The sequence below is a fragment of the Crocodylus siamensis genome, chromosome 4 (genome assembly GCF_052110815.1).
Source record: "Crocodylus siamensis isolate JL-2025a chromosome 4, ASM5211081v1, whole genome shotgun sequence".
Classification (NCBI taxonomy): domain Eukaryota; kingdom Metazoa; phylum Chordata; order Crocodylia; family Crocodylidae; genus Crocodylus; species Crocodylus siamensis.
Genome location: NC_143398.1, coordinates 3455832 through 3476739, shown reverse-complemented (window position 1 = coordinate 3476739; position 20908 = coordinate 3455832). Strand labels below are relative to the sequence as shown.

At 44.3% G+C, this 20908-nt stretch overlaps 1 protein-coding gene across 4 annotated transcripts in view; it reads right to left on the bottom strand.

Moving 5' to 3' along the window:
- AHCYL2 (adenosylhomocysteinase like 2) overlaps positions 1–20908 on the bottom strand; it is a 151687-nt gene that overhangs the window by 62921 nt on the left and 67858 nt on the right. The window lies entirely within an intron of this gene.

Here is a 20908-nt window from a genome sequence, read left to right as displayed (position 1 = left end):
AAGGGGGAGGAAGGGTTATTGATCCCAGGTTCCCCCTACACTAGACAGTAGTAATAACATGATTTGGATATGATCCCTGATCCCGATAACTGCATGTCCTGCTGTGCATGTGTGGTGTGACAGGAGGCACGATTGTTGGGATGGGGAATCAAATCTCATTGCTTCATTAAATAAATGCAAGCCAAGGGCCCAACTTGCACTGGAATTCCTGACAAACAGCTCTTGGAGCCTGACAGCTTTAGTTCCACTGCAGGGAAAACAAAGGCAAACTGATGGCTGGGGAGACACTAGAAACTGATGGTGATGTGGGTTTCATAGTGAGGGATGAAGGATTATGACAGGGGAAACTGGTTGGATCCCTTCACTGTTCGTACACGGACTATTCCACTGGTACAGGATTTTTGTAAATACAGTATTTGGGACATGTGCAACCTGGACTCCACAATAGCACATCATTCAGCTTCTCTCTCCACTGAGGATTTTTGTTCGAGTCTGACACTTCAAGCTAGCTTCTCTGCATCCCAGCTTCTCTCCTTTTCAGGGAGACTGCCAGCTTCCCCTGCACAGTCCTTACGGTACCCGGGAAGCCAGGATGAACACCACCAGTGTTCTTATTCATTCCTCTCCCTCCCATCCTGGCCTCTGAAGGAGTTTGGCTCCCAAAGCCATCCTCGTCTGCCAGAGATGCCAACTACATCCTCGTGCCAAGTCACCTCAATAGCTGGATGTGATCCTGGAACCTACCGCAGTTTTCTTCTACTACCTTCCCAGTGCATCAACAATTTTCAATGCCAAAAGGTTTGAAGTGCCAGCTACTTGCTGATGAAGGGTCATCTGAGGCTCGGGGACAAAACAGAAGCCTGAGCAAAGCGTCCTGTATGTTTTGGACAAGGTTTGTAATGGAGTTAACTGCTTGTATACCCAGGTACAGCTGAAGTCAAGTAGATGCAGTTGTGTTACGACAGCAGTGAATCTGACCTAAAAACTGGAGGTCTGTTGGGGGCAGGGTGTTGTGTCATGGAAAATTCTGAATTGAAAAAATGGTCTGAACTGGGCATTATGTTGTCATCTTCAAAGACCAAAAGTCTGCTGGCGTGAACCTCAATATTATCCAGGAAGAGTCAGATATCTACCACAACAGAGGTGAGTACTAGAAGTCATTATGCATGCTGTTTCAAGCACTTCAATGAGGTATTTAAAAGCCACTTTCATCCAGTGCATAGCTTCTGATTGAGCACACCACTCCCAGCCTCTCAGGCCACATTCAGATGAGCACAGCCGTGCGGTATGTGGTGCCGCAGATACATCTGCGACACCATATACTGCATGTTCAGCTGTTCTCTGCACTGCAAGGGAGCAGCGTGGAGGGAATTTTTTTGGTGCCTGGATATCCAGGGGTCAAAAAGACCTACAGCAAAAGAAAAGCAGAGCAGCATGCAAGGGCAGTGCGCGCAACTCAGAAGTGGAGCCGGGCTGCCCAGAGCTGCGCTGAAGCTGTTGGCCAGGCTCCACGTGGCAGAATCACCATTGCTGCAGCCCTGGGAGGCCCCCAGGTAAGGCTGCTGGGGCCAGCCCAGTGCTGGCCCCAGCCTCCCCAATTGCCCCTGGGGTAACTTGCCACATGCCAGAGTGTGTTTAGCACGGGTGCACCGCTGCTAGTTGTCTCCAGGGAACCAAACATCCACACCATGTGTGGACACGGCCTTAGAGTTTATCTGAATACTACCTCCTGTTACACTGGAGGTCCCACCTTCCACTATGGCTGTTTTTCAATCCCAGTTCAGCCCTCTGAGCTCTCTCAGCACAAAGTCAGACCAGTCTCCTGACAAATGCAGCAGGTCAGAAGACAAAATAATTTTTGCAAGTGAAAAACAGTTTCACCAGTAATGAGCCAGACAATGCTTAAGCAGCTTGCCTGTATGCAGTTGAACAAGTCCTCCTTCTAGTCTTCTAGTAACTGGCACTGCCTCCCTGAGTCCTCTCAATACTATGCATTAACTATAATATAATACCATATTTATTTGCATATGACACATACCTCTCCCCCCCAAAAACAGCCTTCCAAAATCGGAATGCATGTCCCAAGTGGGGAAGCTGATTTTCTGCGAAGAATACCAGCAGTGGCATTTCTATTCAGGCAGAGCTGAAGGACTAAATTAATTCAATGACTCTTGATTTCTGGTAACTGCTCTTCACTCGACAGGTGTTAACATCCTCCTCTCCTTCTCAGTGGTCTCGACAACCCACTTATCTAGCTATCCTTTCTTGGGCCATCTTGCTGAAAAACCTGCAATTTAGCTTCTCCTGGTCCCTCTTCTCCTATTTCATAGCCCTGTAAACTCTTTTTAGCTCTTTTCAAAATCTGAGATCTGCCCATGGATCAATCTTCAGCAGCAGCTACAGTTTCAGCTTTTGGCTGAACCAATAGCATAACAAAGACAGGGGGAGAGGAGGGTAACTGGGGTACCAGCCCTGGTGGGGTAGGAAATGGAAGTAGCTGTACAGTGATGTGACCCCACCAATGCATCTCTGCCACCCAGGGCACTCGCATATCACATTACGCCTCTGGATTGAGCAGCCAGGAGCTGCTGACAATCCAGCTGTGAAAGGGTTGAAACTGTAGGGGGGCGCTGTTTGTGGTTTTTTTGCATGAGCAGGAAAGGGAGCGTGGGTGAGCTGAGGATGAGGCTCTATCTCTGCTCTTCGCAACCAGAATTCTGGAAAAATCTTTTGTTCTTCATTCTGCCTTCCCCAAAATAAGGCATACATCTTATTTGGGGTAGGGGAGGGGAGGAGGAGGTTATATGTGAGAAAATACAGTATATTGGTATTTTGTGCTGAGAGAGCATCTTTTATGAGAGGATTTCAGGCTGTTTTGCTGACTCTGCCTAAAGCATATGGTCATTTTGCAAACTGGGGTCCTCTGCCTTATTTTTCCTGTGACCTGCCAGGAAGCAATAGCCAGTAAGAACATGGAGAGCCCCAATTTTGTGTCCTTGATTCTCGCAGCCTCAGCAATCCCCACAGTTATTTCCTGCCTTTCCCATCACTGTTTTAACCCTCGAAGCCAGCAGCAGCCTCAGCACCAGTGTTCTGGCTGGACTTGGAAGTGTTTCTTCCATGGTAGCATGCTCTTTCCCAGAAACTATCAAAAGAATCCCCCTGCGATCAAATTTATTCCATATAAAATAGTTGCTTCTTTTCCCACCTGTTCTCTCCCCCAAATCCTTTATAGTCAAAGCTTATGACATACCTTAGAGTTTGCTCATCCTGCCCATTTATCAGGCACATCAATTTTTAAAATAAAAGAACTTCTTCTAGTGCTAGGTACTCCAGCTGACCCAATGTGGATTCTCCAGGTCCTTGTATTGATAGAGTCATCAGGAGAGGCCACAGAAGGTGCAGTGTTTTGCTTTTTGGGAAATAGTCCACTTTGAAAAACAAGATCCCATTCATCTGAAAACTCTGCATCTAGAGTCTTGTGTGAGATCCATGAATGCTTTTTTTGCTATAAATCCTTGAACAAACAATTTAGTTTTTTGTGCCACACTTTTTCAAACTTAAACATCAGGACCATAAGGCTAAGACAACCTTCTTAAACCAAGGAGGAAATTCTCAGAAAAAAGGCATTACTGAAATTCACCCTTATTATTATTTATTAACTATATTGGCGTATACTTTGAAATAGAACCAGTTATAACTGCAAGCATCAACAAAGCTTGCAGCATTTATTCCTCCAAGTAATGCACCTCTTTTCCTTTCACAAAACGTACCTGGAGGACAACGATCACTCAAAACAGAAAAGTCAGTTGATAAAGGGATATAAAACTAATTTTTATAAGTCACTGGCCATGAGTATTAGTGATTCTAAGCATGGAAATCCATAATTTTTCCAAAGTGCTTACTAACAAAGTTAGGAAATAATAATTAAGGAGATCATTAAGGAGATTTTTCTCCCTTGAATCTACTATGAATTTTTTACTTCTAGCCATTAATTTTGACTAATTAGTACTGGGCTTTGCATTTATAAGTTCTGGCGCTAGCATGAAACATAACTCAATATATATACTAAACACAGAAGACGCTACTATTATTAGACAAAAAGTCATAAAAATGAATCCTTCCAAAACCCATTAGATGAAAAGCTCTGTGCCAGGGACTTCATGTGCACATCTGCCTGTAAAACAGCTGAAAACATTTTTAACTGAAATAAAGAATTTCATTCCCATCACCTCGTATGCTGGGCCTTCTAGATCCTTATGGCTTGTTCTGCCTTTATTTTAGCAGATGAAAAACACTCTCTGGAAACAAAAAGCAGATCACACACACACACACACACACACACACACACACTGAGCTACAACAAATACAAACATTCATCCTGTAATCTAGATGAAATTAGCTCTTGATCCAGTTTCTACTGGAATGGGTGCAGAGCAATAAAAACACCAACACTAAATAGGGCTAGAATCAGAGAAAATGAGGGTTGAAGGGACCTCAGGGGGTCACATCTAGTCCAATTACCTCCTCAAAGCAGGACCAGCCCCAACTACATCATCCCAGCCAGGGCTTTGTCTAGTTGGGCTTCAGAAACCTCCAAGGATGGAGACTCCACCACCTGTCTGGGTAATCTGTTCCAGTGCTTTACCACCCTCCTAGTGAGAAAGTTTTTTCCTAACATCCAACCTGAATTTCCTTTGCTGAACTTGAGACCATTGATTGCTCCTTGTTCCGCCACCCGCCACAGTCTCAGAGCATGTGAGCAAGCAGTAAGGATACCAGCAAATCTGCCACTGTGTTCAGCAGGAGCGCTACCTGTTTAATGGACTACAGGAGCCCTCAGAAAACAGAAGACTGAGCGAGTGAAGTTAAGGTGAAGATGTGGTGGAAAGACACTGAAAGGAAACTTGCTTGCTACTCCCCAGATTAACTATCCTGTGGATAAAGACTCTTAATAAGGCCTTTCTCATCAGCAAAGGGGGTAGGTCGCCTCTGTGCAGGGCTACACGTTTCAGCGCTCTACACTCCCATCCTGTGGTCATCACTTAGCTGAAATGCATTAACTGGGCACTACAGGATGCCCACTTTCGGAGCAGCAGATAGCTGCAGGCTTTAAACGCCTCCAAAAGCAATTGTATGTACAAATGAAACACCCAGCGGGACACATACCCAAAAGCAGTCTAGTGGTGACAGGTTTCGGGGGGAAGAAGGAAACTGGCTCCCAAGTCTCATGAAAACAAAGCTTTAGAAACTACAAGTGTTCACTGAGACTGAACACGAAGCCCTGAGTGAAAAAGTGCGCGGTCCATAGAAACATCTGGCTCTCTGGAGCAGAAGCACCAACATCCTTTGAAAACTTTAATTAAAAAAAAATGATAGCTACAGAGTCCCTGCAGCAGAATGACTCAAACGAGTGATGTCTTGGTACTGTAACAGGCATTTGATTAGCTATTAAATAAAGGGGACTAAGGTGAGACAGGGTGTGAGAGCTCTCCATGGACACCCGGGGGTGCTAGAAGCCTACAGAAGGAATAGCACTTGTGCCTTATTTAATGTGTTCAGTCTGATGGCTGCAAAACATTTATAATCTCCACTTCTCTGAGGGAACTTGGAAAAGCAAAGCTAAATAACCTATTGAGTCACTGGAGCTTTCAGATTTACAGGGCGCTTTCTCTAGGCATGCATTTCAATGTCTTGCAACAGGCAACTCCGCGCACTGACTTTTATCGTTACAAGCAAATGCTGCCTTAATGAGAGAAAGCTAATAAGGGCTCTCTCAAGAGAAGACCACTGCTCTGATGCCAACGAACGACGTGCAGTAAGAGTAGGAAACTCCCCCTTTCCTGTGCGGTGTTTGGAAGCGATCTGCATCACTGCTGTCATATTCCTCAAGCTATACACGGCTGTTGCAGAACTACAAGGCCCATTGCCCAAAGACCCCAAGAACACCTGAGTCTGCCACAGGTAAAGCAGGGGGACGAGGACTGGCAGGGTCCTGCTGCTGCCAGGGCTGTTAAAATGCACTTGAGAGATCCTAGGAAGAGGGCCGTGCCCCCTGCTACTGAAGAAGGCAACCCCTCCCCCCCCACCTCCCAGTCCATACGCATCTGGCAATGGGGTATAATTCCTTCCTGACCCCAAATGTGGCCATCGGTCTGGCCCTGAGTGGAGAGGCAAGGCCCTCCAACCAGGAACCTCCAGGCTTAATCCCACCAAGAGCATTGGCACAAACCAATCAAAGTCTGTTGTCTTGGCTGTAGCCAAAACCCAATGCTTCTGAGGAATACTAGAAAACCCCTGACACCTCCAGCAAGAGGGGAAAAAAAATCAGCCGTGAGAAAACCAGCAAAGCGCAGAAGCCTGAGAAAAAAACCCAAACACCTTCATGGCGCTCTGGATCCTGGGGACAGCAGGCAGACCTCTGCCCATCACACGCTCTTACTGGGCAGCCAGAAGTCCCCTTTCTGTCCGCCCACTAAGCCAGTTGTGGAGCTCTGCTTCATTCTCCTGCTACCGAGCACGATCCTCTCCAATATCCACCTGCTCTCACCGTCCCCCAGCAATGCACTCCCAGGGGCTCTTCACAGATCTTCAAGATACAACACAGTGCTTTGAAGAGAAACCTGTGCACATCCTTAACACATGCAAGTGATGCAATCATGTTAGCAGAGTTCTCTACCCCAGCTAATTAACTTTATCCCTATGGGTTTATTACTTGCTTGCCTCTTGCAGTACACCTCCCCCCCTTTCTCTTGTATTTAGATCATCTCTATTGGAAACGCTGCTCTGTGCATGTCCTTTCACAGCGTCTGATGAAGTGTGCTCAGGCCCATGAAAGCTCATGATAGACTTCTCCGATTTAGTCAGCCTGTAAGGTGCAAATTGACTTTGTCTTCTGCCACGGCAGTGCTAGTCTCCGTGGCATATTCCCAGGTGAGGGTAGCTCAGAAATTCCTGACAGTTTGAACCCCAGTACTTTTTACATGATCCCACTTTAAAGAACTGAGAGTTTAAAAGTCTACGGGCAAGGACTGAAGAGACTCTCGATACGAAATTAAAGGAAGTGAAGTGAATGCTTCAGAACAGAGGTGTCAACTCGCCTGTCTCCCCAGGCTGCATCCAGATGGCAGGGCTCCTTGCGCGTTGAATCCAGACCTGGTGAAGGCAGCAGGGGTTAGCACAGCCATTGCTGCCCCCAGTGCTCACACATCCCCATCAGGGCTCCATGCCCCAGACACTGGCAGTGGGCCCTGCCCCCATTTGCCCCCCTACAAGCCCTGCAGGCCACACAACACACCTCTGTGGGCCGGATCTGGTCCAAGGGCCATACGTTTGACACCTCTGCTTTAAAAATATGTGCACAGGGCAATTCAGAACAGATTCTCACTGACGTCGCTGAAGCCCTATGGGCCCAACAGGTCCATCACTAAAAATATACTGAGGATCAAGTGCCAGGAATGTCCTTCTTCCTGTGCAAGGCTTGTTTACATAGAACAGCTGCCAGCTAACAAGCAGGGTATATTCCGTTACTTAATTGGTTATAGTTAGGAAATTAATATGCCTTCTTAGAGCTGATAATACATAGCTCTCACGTACTACCTTTCATCCTCAGGGATAAAGGAAGCAAGTATCATTATACCCATTTTACAGGTGAGGAACTTCTAATGTTCCCCAGAAGGCTAGTGACTGACACAGGATAAAACCTGAGTCTCCAAGTCCCAGACCAGTGCCCTCTCCAACAGAAGCGCAGAATACACCCAGCCAAGTTATTGAAAACCTGGAAAGCTACAAAAGCACTGCTTTTTCTTCATACTCACCTTAATGCTTCCTGACAGCGAGTTTAAAGACCAAGGTCAAATGGCAAAGGAAAAAAATCTATAGAAAATTACCTTTTCTGTCGCATATGGCAGGGTTTGCAATTCCTGATAGCCTGGAAGAAATGTAGAACCCTGACCCTTTCATACACAGAAAATGCGCAGGTGTTAATGCTGCATTTACACAAACAAAAACTCATTTCAGATGTCAAAAGTTAAAGCGTGCAATAGAAGACGTGATTGTTAAACAGAGAGATAGTTGCCATGTTAATCTGAAATCAGGCAGAAGAAAAGGCATGGTAGCCAGATAGGTAGCAAGGCTGGCATCAGATAGCTACAAGGCTGCAAACAGCTGCACTGGGACCCCCAGTCGGTCTCTGCCAGCAGTGGCTGCACACACACTCTGGGAAGCACAGCAGAGAAGGGGCCAGGGCTGCACTGCCACAACAAGGATTGGCAGTGGCTCCCCCCTCATCCGCCCTGACACACCATCGTCTTTCCCAGTGGAGCTTGCAGGGTTTTTTGTCACTCGGTCCAAAAACACTGCCGACCCTTGCATCAGTCCCCCCCATACCTGCATTCTGCTCAAAGTCCTCATGAAACGGATCAGATCAGTACATCGATAACGTTGGCAAAGCCATGCCGTTTAGGACTTGAATCTGGAGCCTGGGGCCCCTAATGGCAAACGCACTGCCTATAATACCAAAGAGGATCTCACACAAGAACCTCTGCTAATCACAACCAAAGCTGTCTCATAGTACTGCTGTAATAAGTTTAGTCAGCTCTCTGCCTGCTTTCAGTGACCCCACGCATGGCATGACCTCCCTGACTACACTGCAAAGTCCCCTTACCTGCTTCATGTTTAAGCCCCTCAAAGACCCACGCCTGCTGCTGCTTGCAGCAAAACAACCTGACCTGTGTCCAACTTACCGACTGCTGTCTCCTTCCTTCCAACCTATGTCTATCTGCCTCCCCTTGGGCCACAAGTTTCTCCAAACAAAGACTGTCACCGAGCGTTAGGAGAATTCGAGTACGCTGGGTGCCAAAAAGCAGTAATTGCTAGTTTCTGGGACCAATAAATCTACAACCATGATTTTCTAGTTCAGCAACAAGCAAATCGGTCCGCTCAGAGGGAAGGCGAGTGACATTGGGAAAAGGAGGAACGTTTGGAAAAGAGGTTGTTAAAATTCAACCTCAGCCAGGAAGCACCATTTTGGAGATGCCACCAATTGCTTACAGAAGAAAGTCAATATGTCACTGGCTTTTGACATAAGTGGGGAAAGGACACATGTATGAAATCAATTCCCTGAATTTATTAGGGTTTTTCCCCCCTAAAACAAAAAGCACAAGATTTAAGAGGAAAAAAATAATTCATGAACATAAACCCGCTGCATAACCAAACTGGATATGCATTTTGCTTGTAAACTTCTTTCTTATTAGGAAAGAGAAACATTTCTTACAGCTGAACTTGGCTATCCGATAAGGCTCATACATATCCTTAAAATATTCCAGTGAAAAAGTGCTGGGAGGCAGCTAAAATAGACTGTTGATATACAATAGAAAAGCATGGCAGTGCCACATAAATCACAGTACCAAGGATTTGTAGACTGTATAGCAGGCTCTCTCCTGCTATAAATAACTTGAAATTATCAAATTCCTTTTAGTACAACTAAAAAGATCAGGTTGGTTGAGCCAACAGTAACAGGCACCTACTCCTTGGGAATACAGTCAGAAGTGGGTCCCACCCTTCTCGTACGGGCACAAAGCCCTTACAGGTCACTAAGCTTATATCTGTCCCCATTTTAGGATGCAGGAGGCTTAACAAATATTCCAGTAACAAGAGTTTAGGCAATGTATTTTCTTGGCAATAAAATTAGTGTGTTCTAAATATGCAGTGAACAGCTGAACTATTTATCCCCACAGTACAAGCCAGTTCTGTCTTCCAAGCAGAAATACAGATTACTTAACTTCAACTCCTGGTGCATGCCAACGAACATACGCGGTTTATTCCACGCCCTGCCCCTTTCTAGTTTTCTCTCATGTGTCTTGGAATTCAGATTATTCTAAAGCCTCTTCAGGGGCCAACAACAGTGCTGCCTACTTTTGTGATTTAGAGTTTTTTGATATCTGGGGTTTTAATTTAAATCCCCTGGTTCCTGGGTTTTTTATTGAAATCCCCTAGTTCCGGGAGTCATGCGAGTGTTTCTGCTTTCAGAATTAATATATTAGTTTTCTAGTCTTTCAGGCCTGAAGAAAACATGAACCTGATGGCCTCAGAAATCAAGGCAGTGCATTTATTTTTAAACAAATGTAATGAACTTGAGGATTTGACTCATGACTTTGGAGGCTGGCAGTTGCTGAAGTAACCGGTGCAGTCCATGATAATTTCTCACAAGACCCGAATCCCCAAACCTCACTTTTCTCTCCAATTTTTACCCTTTTGAGGAGTCACTTTATTTCTAATTATTGCTGCCTATGTAGCTTCATGGCTAGAAGACCAGTACTTTGCTATCAGGTCCCTGCCGTTTTTGAACTTGAGGGGCCCCTGTACATACCATGGGGTTTAATCCTCATTAAATTAAATAGGTTTATAAAATTCAAATTTGTTTATATTTTGGAGCGGCGCACCAGTGTTTGAACACACTAGGATTTTTTAACAAATTGAGCCCGGTCCCTGGCCGGTGCCACAGGAGAGTGGGACAGTCCAGTGCTGCCCCCCTGCTCCCCCGCCTCCGGTGTCCTGCCATGCACCTGTGGAAGCAGGGAGCTGGCAAATGGCACAAGAAAAAAAAAAGCAGAAGCAATTCGAAAGCAAAAGCAGTTTGAAGGGGTGAACTATAAAAATGTTGCAGCACCATATAGTGGACAAAGAGGCTCATTACACATCTTTGAGTGCCTTTGTGTTTGCACACAACAAATTCATGGACATGAAGCTTTAATTTGCAAAGAGCCAAACTAAACTACGTCCAAGGAGTTTTACTTTAATGCATCAGAAAGACTTTTAAAGCATCCAGAAAACCTGCTTGTGCAAATGGTCATGCCGTTGCAGTGCAAGAAAGGGCAAAAAATGTGGGATGTACAAATGTCCTCGGCCTTCAACTTGTCAACCGTGCAAGAGAATAACAGCATCCATATGTATGTGTCCTACTTCCAAGCTCTTGGCACCTACTTCCTTTAAATATTTCAACCTTGATCTTTGATGTACTGCTTGGAAAAAAGTGCCTTTTCCCACCAGGCTGGTTTCTGGTCATGCATCTTCAGGTTTCCTGTTAGGCCTGAAAAACAACTCATGCAACTTCCTTAAAGATCAGCAAGCCCACCATTTCTAATGCTGTGCCCCTCATTCTCCCCCCACAAAAGTTCTCAACACTCCTTGAAAGAAGGAATGAAAATCTGTCCAAGCTAAAGAGCGCATGTTCAAGAAAAGGCACACTTTGTAGCAGTAGGCAACAACTAAAATCACAGCTTTTGTGAACTTCATAATTTGAGAGGCCTCCTGATTTAACAGAGAGTAAAACATATGCTTACCAAGGACCACAGAGGTGGGAAAATTCTTCTGGAGTATAAAAACAAAAAAATATACTGCCTCTGAGAGAAGAGAGCTACTGGAAATGTAAGTCCAAGCTACATACCATTAAGGGAGGCTCCAGCTGACATGGAAAACAATCAGTATGTTGAATTTAATTTCAGGGTGCTTGTCCAATGGTAAGATTAGCAACTGATTTATTTTGAAGTAAATTCTAAAATGAAAATGCTCAAAGTCCTCATTAGCCACATGTCGCATCCTAGTTATGCACTAGTGCATAACTCAAATCTCCAGCACCTAATGCAGGCATCAATTATTTTATAGCTTGCTGTCATTACCTTTGCATTCTTACCAAGGTTGGTCCTTGGATCAGGTGCAGACACCAGCAACTGGATGCTCTGCTGTGGTATGAGGAAAGATGTCTCTGGCTGCACAGTCCAGGATCTTTAAAAGTTTGACCTGGACCCAAACACAGAGTCAGGTCCATCTTTTTTGTAGTATCTCAATGCTGCATCTTAAACATACAAAACTACATACAGAGAAATAAGAAATCTGTCACCTGAACCTCTGGGAGCAAAGTTAATCGATTCTCATGATTCTTTTTGCTTATCAGACTGCACTAAAAAGAGGGGAAAAAAGATCAAAATGAGATTAGTGACATTTTACATCTGGCTGTTCCTTGAACAAAGATTTTACAAGTTAACATGAGGCAGGCAGATCCTGTGATTACTATACAAGAAAATCCAGATTCAGACCCTGGTTTGATAAGGACCAAGAGATCAACAAGCCAACACATCTCAGTTCCAGGTTACAGATGTGCCAGCTCCGTGGACTGGCGTGACATAGTTAAATTCCCTATTTTAGTTCAGGTTCTCAGCCAAAAGTTGCGTCAGAGGGCCTGAAAGCAATCCAATTTCAGGTCTTTACAGAACTGGTCAAAACTGCTGTCAGCTAATTACAGCCTGGCTCCTGGAAAAGAGGACTTTCAATATTTTGTAACTGGTTTTCCTCCAAGATAATTTGTGGACAAAAAGTCCAAACCTACACAGAAAATGTTAATTTTCAGTATTTCCCTGTCCCTACAAGCAAGAAACTCTTATATGAGACTGCATGTCTACTAATATGGACAGTATCACCTCCTGAAGAGGTCTGCACCTCTGTCACATACCCTTATGAAGAGCACCACTGTAGAACTGGGGAAGAACTGGGGTTTTTCCTGCATTTCACAGAGAATTTCTGTGCGTATGGGAATCTCAAAACTGCTAAAAGCAAAAACTTGATAATGAGAATCTGGCCCGCTTTGATTTGACAGTTTTGGTGGTAAAATAAAAGGGCATTTCTATATAGCATGTACCCCCCACTACCTTATTACTGCCCTCCTCATCCCCTGTCCCTTCTACCACCTTCAGTGGTGCTGAGGGATGAACTGAAAATGACCTTCTAATAATTAGATCCTATACATGGAAAATTATAACAAATGTATACATTTGCCATGAATAGGATCTAATTATTGGGGGCGGGGAATCATCTTATATTTGGGTCAATATGGTAATGTCACTTATGATGTTAGAAAGGTGAAGTTTATAATAGAATCATTTGGAAGTGGCATCAGCTAAATGGGTGGATAGCACCTCTGATCAGTAAAATTACCTTGCATCTTAATACAATAATGCTACCCAAGACCTAGTTGACTATATACAGAAACTGGGCGTTTGCTTGAAGGAAAAAAAATTTAAAAACCATACACCGAAAGGGAGAAACATTAGACCAACTTGAACTCCGCATAGCATACAACAGGGTCTGGGCTATCCAGAAGTCCTTGGTAATTCAACATCTCTTTGGGAGATGGGACTTGAAAGGAGCAGGAGAGGTCAGTTATAGAGAACTGGCACAGCTACAAGCGGGGTCTCCAGTGGTAAGGGAACAGTGAGAAAATGCTGAGCAGCATTTTAAAATGCGAGGCAACAAAGCTAGGCATGTCTGGCTTACGTTTAAAGCTGGTCAGGAGGCTCTGTATGGGAACGTGTACAGCTCCATGAACACAACCGCACTTCAAGGTACTACTGCTGTTGTTTAAAGCTAAGGTAAACAGCATTGTATGTTTGCATCTCAGTCGCCTTATTTAGATTCCCAATTCTACCGATCTCGATCATCTTGATGACTTGAAATTACGTTTAGGTGTTATGCTCTACAAGAGGGAGCAGGGTTTTGTGTTGGAAGCCCTGAAGTGGGGCTCACATCTAGGTTTATTTCCCAGCTCCACCAACTCCACTGTGATGCTGGACATATATAATCCCCTTTCAGCACCTCATCTACACAAGGCGGGTAGTATTTCTTGATGTCAGAGGGGAAATGCATTCAGTGGTAGATGCAAGGTATTGAGACATTCTGATGAAGCAATACGCAGTGCAGCCACTGAACAGAGGCAGGCGATGATGCTTTGGCTATTCAATCTTGAACACTGCACAGCTGTCATTTGAAAGCTGGTGACCTTACCCAAATTTCTTGTGCCCAATACAAATAAGTCTTGGGGGAGGTAAGAGTCAAGCACAACATAAGAATTAAAGCAAATTTTTAGCAATATAATGAAGGAATGCACATAATAAAGGAGGAATCCTGAACACACAGAGGCAACTTCCAAAGCAAAGCTGTCAAAAGCAGAGTCCCTGGGCTCATTCAAAAATATTTGATAACATCCTCAGGGATATGAATATTAATAGGGGATGAGTCTTGCTTGATGAGCTCAAGTGTCTATGCATTAACTGAAAACGAGGGTTATAACTGGTCAATTTTTTTTCATGTTCTTTCTATGACATTAATCAGAGCAGTAAAAAATAGTCGAATATCGTGTCTACACATTCCTGTCTTAACATACTCTGTTGTGTTTGTTCATCTTCACTAAGCACAGTTTTTTTGGGGGGGTTGTTTTGTTTTGTTTTTGTTTTTAACTATTCTTGGTTAGCATCACAAGCTTAACAAAGCTTATGACAGTTCAGCTGGTCTCACCTATGAGAAGTATTACAGCTAGCGCCCAGGTACTCTAGAAGTCCAGGTGCAGGCTGTATGCAACTCAGAATGATTGCCAGCATCCGAAGAGACAGACTACTGCTAAAGTAAAATAGGGAAAAGATTAAAAAGCAATACTGCTGCAAAGTTTGGGCAATTAAATACCAACATTTTCATGTCAGAGTGAAGTCTATGGACTTTATCCCAATGACATGAGCTTACCCAATAAAAAGATTTGCTCATTGGAAAAAAAAATGACCAAAGAATCTGAAAGGTCACCAGAAAGAGAGATCAATACACCATCTCTTTTATTCAGCTGTCAAGATGAAAGGAGGACTCCACATGCATAATGTAAGACAACTGCCAGTTCTTGGATCGGGTTCTATCCAGCAAACTATTCCTACAGTTTTGGCATGATTTTGCCAAGCGAGTGAAACGCAGTTGTTTGGTGCTGTACATGCTAAACAGCCAAAACGTTTCCATGGAAATCTGAATTCTCTGTTGCCGACCTCCATACCTTTGCATCCTGCTGCCCGGACTGCTGCAACTTGTTCCGTTACGAGCTACCTTGGAGAGAGTGCTTAATGACTTTGGCTACAGAAGGCACCCACCTGCCTCCTTAGTAGAGTGGATTGCTACTAAGATCTCGGAAACCAGCAGTTAGTTGCCTACTGACTTTGGAAGGCAACTTGGGGTTTCAAAACACAAGTGACTCACTACTTGGCAGCCTGAGAGATCCCTTCTCTCCCTAACTCCTGGGTCATGAGTTAAAAGTCAGGCACCTGGACCTTGTTATCTTGTTCCTGGAGTAAAACTTAACAGAACGTGTGGAAAACTGCTATCAGGAGAGGGTCCCCATCTTTTTAATTAGGTCTACCAGGCTGTCAGTTTGATGCTCTTCAGAGATCAATCTGAGGCAGGGTTTGAATATTATTGTTAGATTGTGGATCCTCAAAGAGGAAGAGGACAGAATGCGTTAGTGATCTGTCCAGATGTCTAGTTTAAGTCCTTTCTGTTCATAACGTGTTATTCACCCAGCTGCCTGGTGCTAATAGCATATTAACCGATAAGACTGAAGTGCACACACAATTTGCAGAGAGAAAAGTATCCTCTTTGGCTCAGAAATACATTACCCAGAAATGGTCTTTTCACCTGGTAAAATAATAGGCTTTGTGTTTGGCTCTTTGAGAACTCACAAGAGTGAAAGGAAGATGAGAAAAGTAAATGCCTATTTGAAAGAGGGGATGCAGAAGCCTCCATTATACCCATCATGAGACCAACATCCTCAAGTGTCATCCAATCTCTGAAGTTTAGAAAGAAAGACCATGCAAAATTCTCTCAAGGTCGCAAGTGAAAACTATACTGACGGCTTTATTTCGAGCTCCTCTGTGCATATCATAAAGCCTCGCCCCAAAATAGCTTTCATTTAGGACAGGCCAAAAATGACAGCAGCTGATCCAGAGTGAGAGAACACTGCGGGGACATGCACAGAAATCTGCATGCCCCGTGCCTAGGCCATGCCTAGATCAAGTCCGAGCCATCAGCTCCTTGTGCAAAGTTTTGAACAAAACAGGGAGTCAAGAATTTGGAAGAGGTTTGGAGAATACAGAACTGCCCGAGGCCCATCTAGTCCAGCATGTAGTCTTGGATGACGATGAACCAACCCCACAGAAAAGAGATGGGAGTAATGTATGTCCTGTGTTGCACCTCATCCTGACTGCTATTTGTCAGAGCAGTTTCATGCTTCAGGGCTAAGTGAACACGAGGTCTAGAGATATATTGAGAGCATAATTAATGTAGGACATAGCTACAGACAGCAGATGTAAATATTTTAACCTCAGTTGTGCTACATCAGCGGGCTGGGGTAGCCGAGTCCTGAATGACCTGGTGATTGTCCAGGAAGAGAACGACCCATGAGCACTGCCAGATCCTCACATGTACTCCAACTTCCATGTGTCATGAGGAATTGATGAGTTTTCTTCTGAAAAAGAAAAGAGAAGCCAAAACACAAAGGGCTTCAATATGTGATCCAAAATGGCAGCAATACGGATGGCAACTTCCCTTAAAGCAGCTGCCACACTGTTAGGGCCTTTTAATCTTCTCGCAAAGCCTGTGCTCCAGTCTGAGTGCACTGCAATATCATAGGATTTGGAGAAGAATAAAAATGAACACTTACAGTGACCTGGAAATTTTCTTCCAGGACTGTGACCTGGGTGGGAATAAGGGGAGATTAAGGCCCTTTCACAGAAGGGAAAAAATGGTTGGAGAAGGCAACTTTAAAGACAAAATATCAGCTAGATAACCACAGGATCGTGAAGCAACCATTACATCTGGAAATAGCAAGTGTGTTCAGAGAAAAAGGGCTTAAGACTCAATTAATGAGCTTAGGCTGAGAACGTTTGACCAGCAGGCTACAAATCCAATCTGCCAGCATCAGCACTAAGAGCTTCATTAGAAAGCTTTGCTCTCACTCTTAGCAGACTGCCAGTACCAGGAGCAAGAGGCCGGCACTTTGGGCTGAAGGTGGCATTCGAGTTACAGAAGGCTCTTGCCCCTGCAAGCGAACAGCTATGAAGCGAGCAGGTCTCCTATCTGCTCCAGTCTGCAGCTGTCACGGGAGGCTTCTCATAAAGAGTACTCTATCTGACCCAGGGAATCACTAAATACATACAGGCACGTTTCCCCAAGGAATTCATTCCCATGAGAAATAGGATTATGGCAGCAAGCTGACGTAGCTGCTTGACAGCACAATCACTCTTTGGCTTCAAACATTACTGTCCCCACGTCCGTACCTCTGTGCAGGTTGCAGCTCTTCCAAGATAACACCGCTGACTAATGACACACGCAACAAAGAGCAAGTCACTCGGCTGTCAGCGAACTGGGGAAAATGAAGTTAATGAGCAGGGCTTTAATCAGCGGACCTTGTCCTAATCAAAAAAGCGGCTTTTTGAAGATGCAATGACAGGCAGACCGCCATGGCACTCCATTTTCCCATGGGAATAACACAGCACCTCAAGTGAAGGAAAACCAGCTGCCATAAAAAGAGAGACTGAACAACCTTATTTAAAAGGCTGTGGAAGCGCAGACAAATAAAAAGGTTTGATTTAAGTATCTACTCGCCCCATATGCCTTGCCCCAGGGTAGGAAGAAAATGAGCTGCAGGTAGCCCAAGGACACAAATCATCCTGGTATAAGAGGCAGCTCCACACTCACTTTCCAGATATCACTGCTTTAAGCAGTGGATTTACACGCAGATATGGCTCATTAACTCATGAATATTTTCACTTGGGTTTATGGCAAATGTATTCTCATTGGAGGTACGTTCATCTCAACACTGCCAGGGCTCAAATTCTGGGTTTTTCTATACACAGAATTCCTCTGGTTTAGCCTCACACCTTTGCACAGAGACCAGGCCTTGGAGTTTGTGCTCAAAAAAGGTGCTGTTTTCACATGGTCCATTTTCATCATAGACTTATCTATCACACACTTTGCTTTTGCTGGCAATGCAGAGCCAAATCTGGGATAGAGACCTGGAAAAAACAAACTGCACTGCAAGGACAGCAGCTCTGAAACAGTGACGTGATTCACCAAACCTCAACCTTCGATTTCAGACTTCCGATAAATGGAGTCAGTCAATGGCAGGCTTGTTCCTGAAAGGATGCTTGGAAAAGTCATTGTTCCACCTCAAAATTGAGGTATGCTAGACCTGGAGGGAACCATGGCTCCATCTAGTTCAGAAAATGAAGTGGCAGGCAACATGTACAGACATTTAGGCCAAGTAAGTGCACCCAAAAGAAGAAAACACTTCTAGCAAGTAATTTTAACAAAATCTAAGTCAAGTCAAATTTGACCTGACAGCATCCCTGTCCTGTTAAGTAACCCTCAGAGCACTTTAGGTCGACACAAGTCTCATCAATATTCTCACAAAAGCCTTCACGTTGGTGGGAATAAAATAGAAGTTCTGATTCAATCTGGTTGCAGGGAGCAATTTCTTAAAGTTTAGGGGAGATTAACCAATCTAGCATCGTTACGTACAATCAAAATCAGAAAGCACGGGTACAATCAATTAGGCACTCTTCAGCGTGTATTACAGGATCGAAAAGAACATTTAAATACAAGTGAGATGAGATGTTTAAAATAAGAATAATGATAGATTACTAAGTCTCTCTCAGCAAACCAGAATGTTCTGACAGCTTAAAAGGCAATGCTTGATTATTTCAGATGTGGGCTTAGTATTTCCTCCCACACATGGGAACGGAGATACATGGGGGTGATTGGCATGCTGTACATGTACAGTTCACCATGTTCAGATGAAGGATATTGTGAAGACTAGAGTGGGTGGTCAACAATGCTTGAACAAACCCGTTTTCTTTAAGGGGTTCTGGAGGAAGCTGCTTTGGGCAATTAGGTCAACCTCCCTAGTGTGTGATGACAAAAGCAAGCCCTTTAAAAATCCTATTATGAGCTGGTTTTTTTTTTAAAAGAGTCCTGTTGCAATATCAGAAGGAACAGATGAAACCTGTTACATGGCAAGGCAAAAGAATAAAAGAGTAAAGTCTGGTTTACACTTAAGTTGTTTTCCACGATAGCTGGACTGGCAAGCTTTTTCTACTGTAGACAAGGCCTTAGGTCATGTTCATACTAGGAGCACTTCAATGGTAGGGCACCAGCTATACAGTGGCATGGTAGAGCGTTCTTGTATGGAGGCAGCTGCATCTGCTGAACTATGCCTTGTACCCCTATACTTACGTCACCCCACGAGCAAACAAGTCATGCTGATAGAAACTGTTTTGCAAGTATTTGTGATGCCACACCAGGGGCTACTGAGGGCACATGTGTGTCGGTGGAGACCACATCCCATCACACCCATGACCAACACAACTACACTTGAAGAAGTCATTAGTGCAGACCTGGCCTGGAAATGCAGGGATTTGACAGCTCTCACCCACTTTTCTTTGATTCGGTAAAGAACGCAAGCTGCAGTCAACACGCTGGCACGCATCAATGGATGCATCACAAGCAAGACTACGGATGTCATCCTCCTGCTCTACTCGGCATTGGTGAGGCTGCAGCTGGAGGACTGCATCCAGTTCTGGGTGCCACACTTCAAGAGGGATGTAGAGAAGCTGGAAAGAGTCCAAAGGAGGGCCACATGAATGATCTGATGTCTGGAGAACAGACCATATGAGAAGAGGCTGAAGGACACGGGACTGTTCAGCCTGGAAAAGAGAAGACTCGGGGGGGGCTTGGTGACAGCCTTTAAGTATGTCAGGGGAAAACATCAGGGGCTAGAAGAACATCTGTTCATCAAGGCACCCCAGGGGAAGACTAGGAATTATGGTCATAAACTGACAGAAGATGGCTTCAGATTAGACATAAGGAAAAACTTCTTTACAGTTCATGTGTCCAGAGTCTGGAACAGACTCACTACAGAGGTGGCACATTCACCTTCCCTTGGGATCTTCAAAAAACAACTGGATGCACATGTTGCTAGGGTCTTCTGACCCCAGCAGTCTTTCCTGATCAAGTGCAGGGGGTTGGACCTGATGATCTCTTGAGGTCCCTTCCAGCCCCTAACTTCTATGAATCCATGATCTCAGCTACTGAGCTCTCCAAACCTAGCTACTTTGTTACAAACTCTTATAATTGATCACAATTACTCATCTTTTAAAATCATTATCGTAGAGTCATACAATTTACTGTGAAGTCAAATTTGATAGCCAACTTCACTATGGCATTAGCCACCAAGACGTTCCCTTACACACCCAATATAATGGAGTTATAAGATGAATATAACATTTTCAGATGTGTTAATCTAGAATTTGGGCTCCTAAATCCCTTAGGAGTTTTTGGATATTTCCCTAGAGGCAGTTTGCTACCAAAAATGGCCAAACAACTAACAGGAGGCTTTCCAAGTCCAAAAAGAAGGTAGGATATCACAAAACTTCCCACCTCTTGGTCACCAGTTCAAATCCAACTTGGGATGGTATTGACCAAAAGACATATCCATCAGCAGGCATCTCAGTAGCATACATGAACCAAAGCTGTGGATGCAGACAAAATACTGAAGTCTCCAAACCATCGTTATGATTGGGACTAATAACCAGGTCAAGGAGCTGCTAGTTTTCCTGCAAGGGAGAAGGCAAAGAGGAAACATATAACATGCAAGTAAAAATGTGCATGGAGCAAGGGGAAAAAAGATGCAGTGAAATTCCATGTTTCCGAGAAGAACGGTCCATCTTTGGCTGGCAACACACAAAGAAGCATGCTGCCTGGGACGAGGGACCAAGTTCCCAAATGCTAATTGAACTGTGAGTGCTTTTGAAACACAGCAATGTATTGTGAACAACAATATCCTTCATATCCTTTTGAATTAAGATTCTCATGACATGTCCATCCCTGGCACCTGAACACTCACCAGTTCAATTGGGGTGAAGGGTACTAGCACAATTCTGTATTATAAACAGCAGCAATTATTTTTCACAGCACAAAAACTGCTTATGCCTCAATTCCTCAGTAGCTACATCCAAACTGCCATATACAGGGTCAGACTATACTTCCA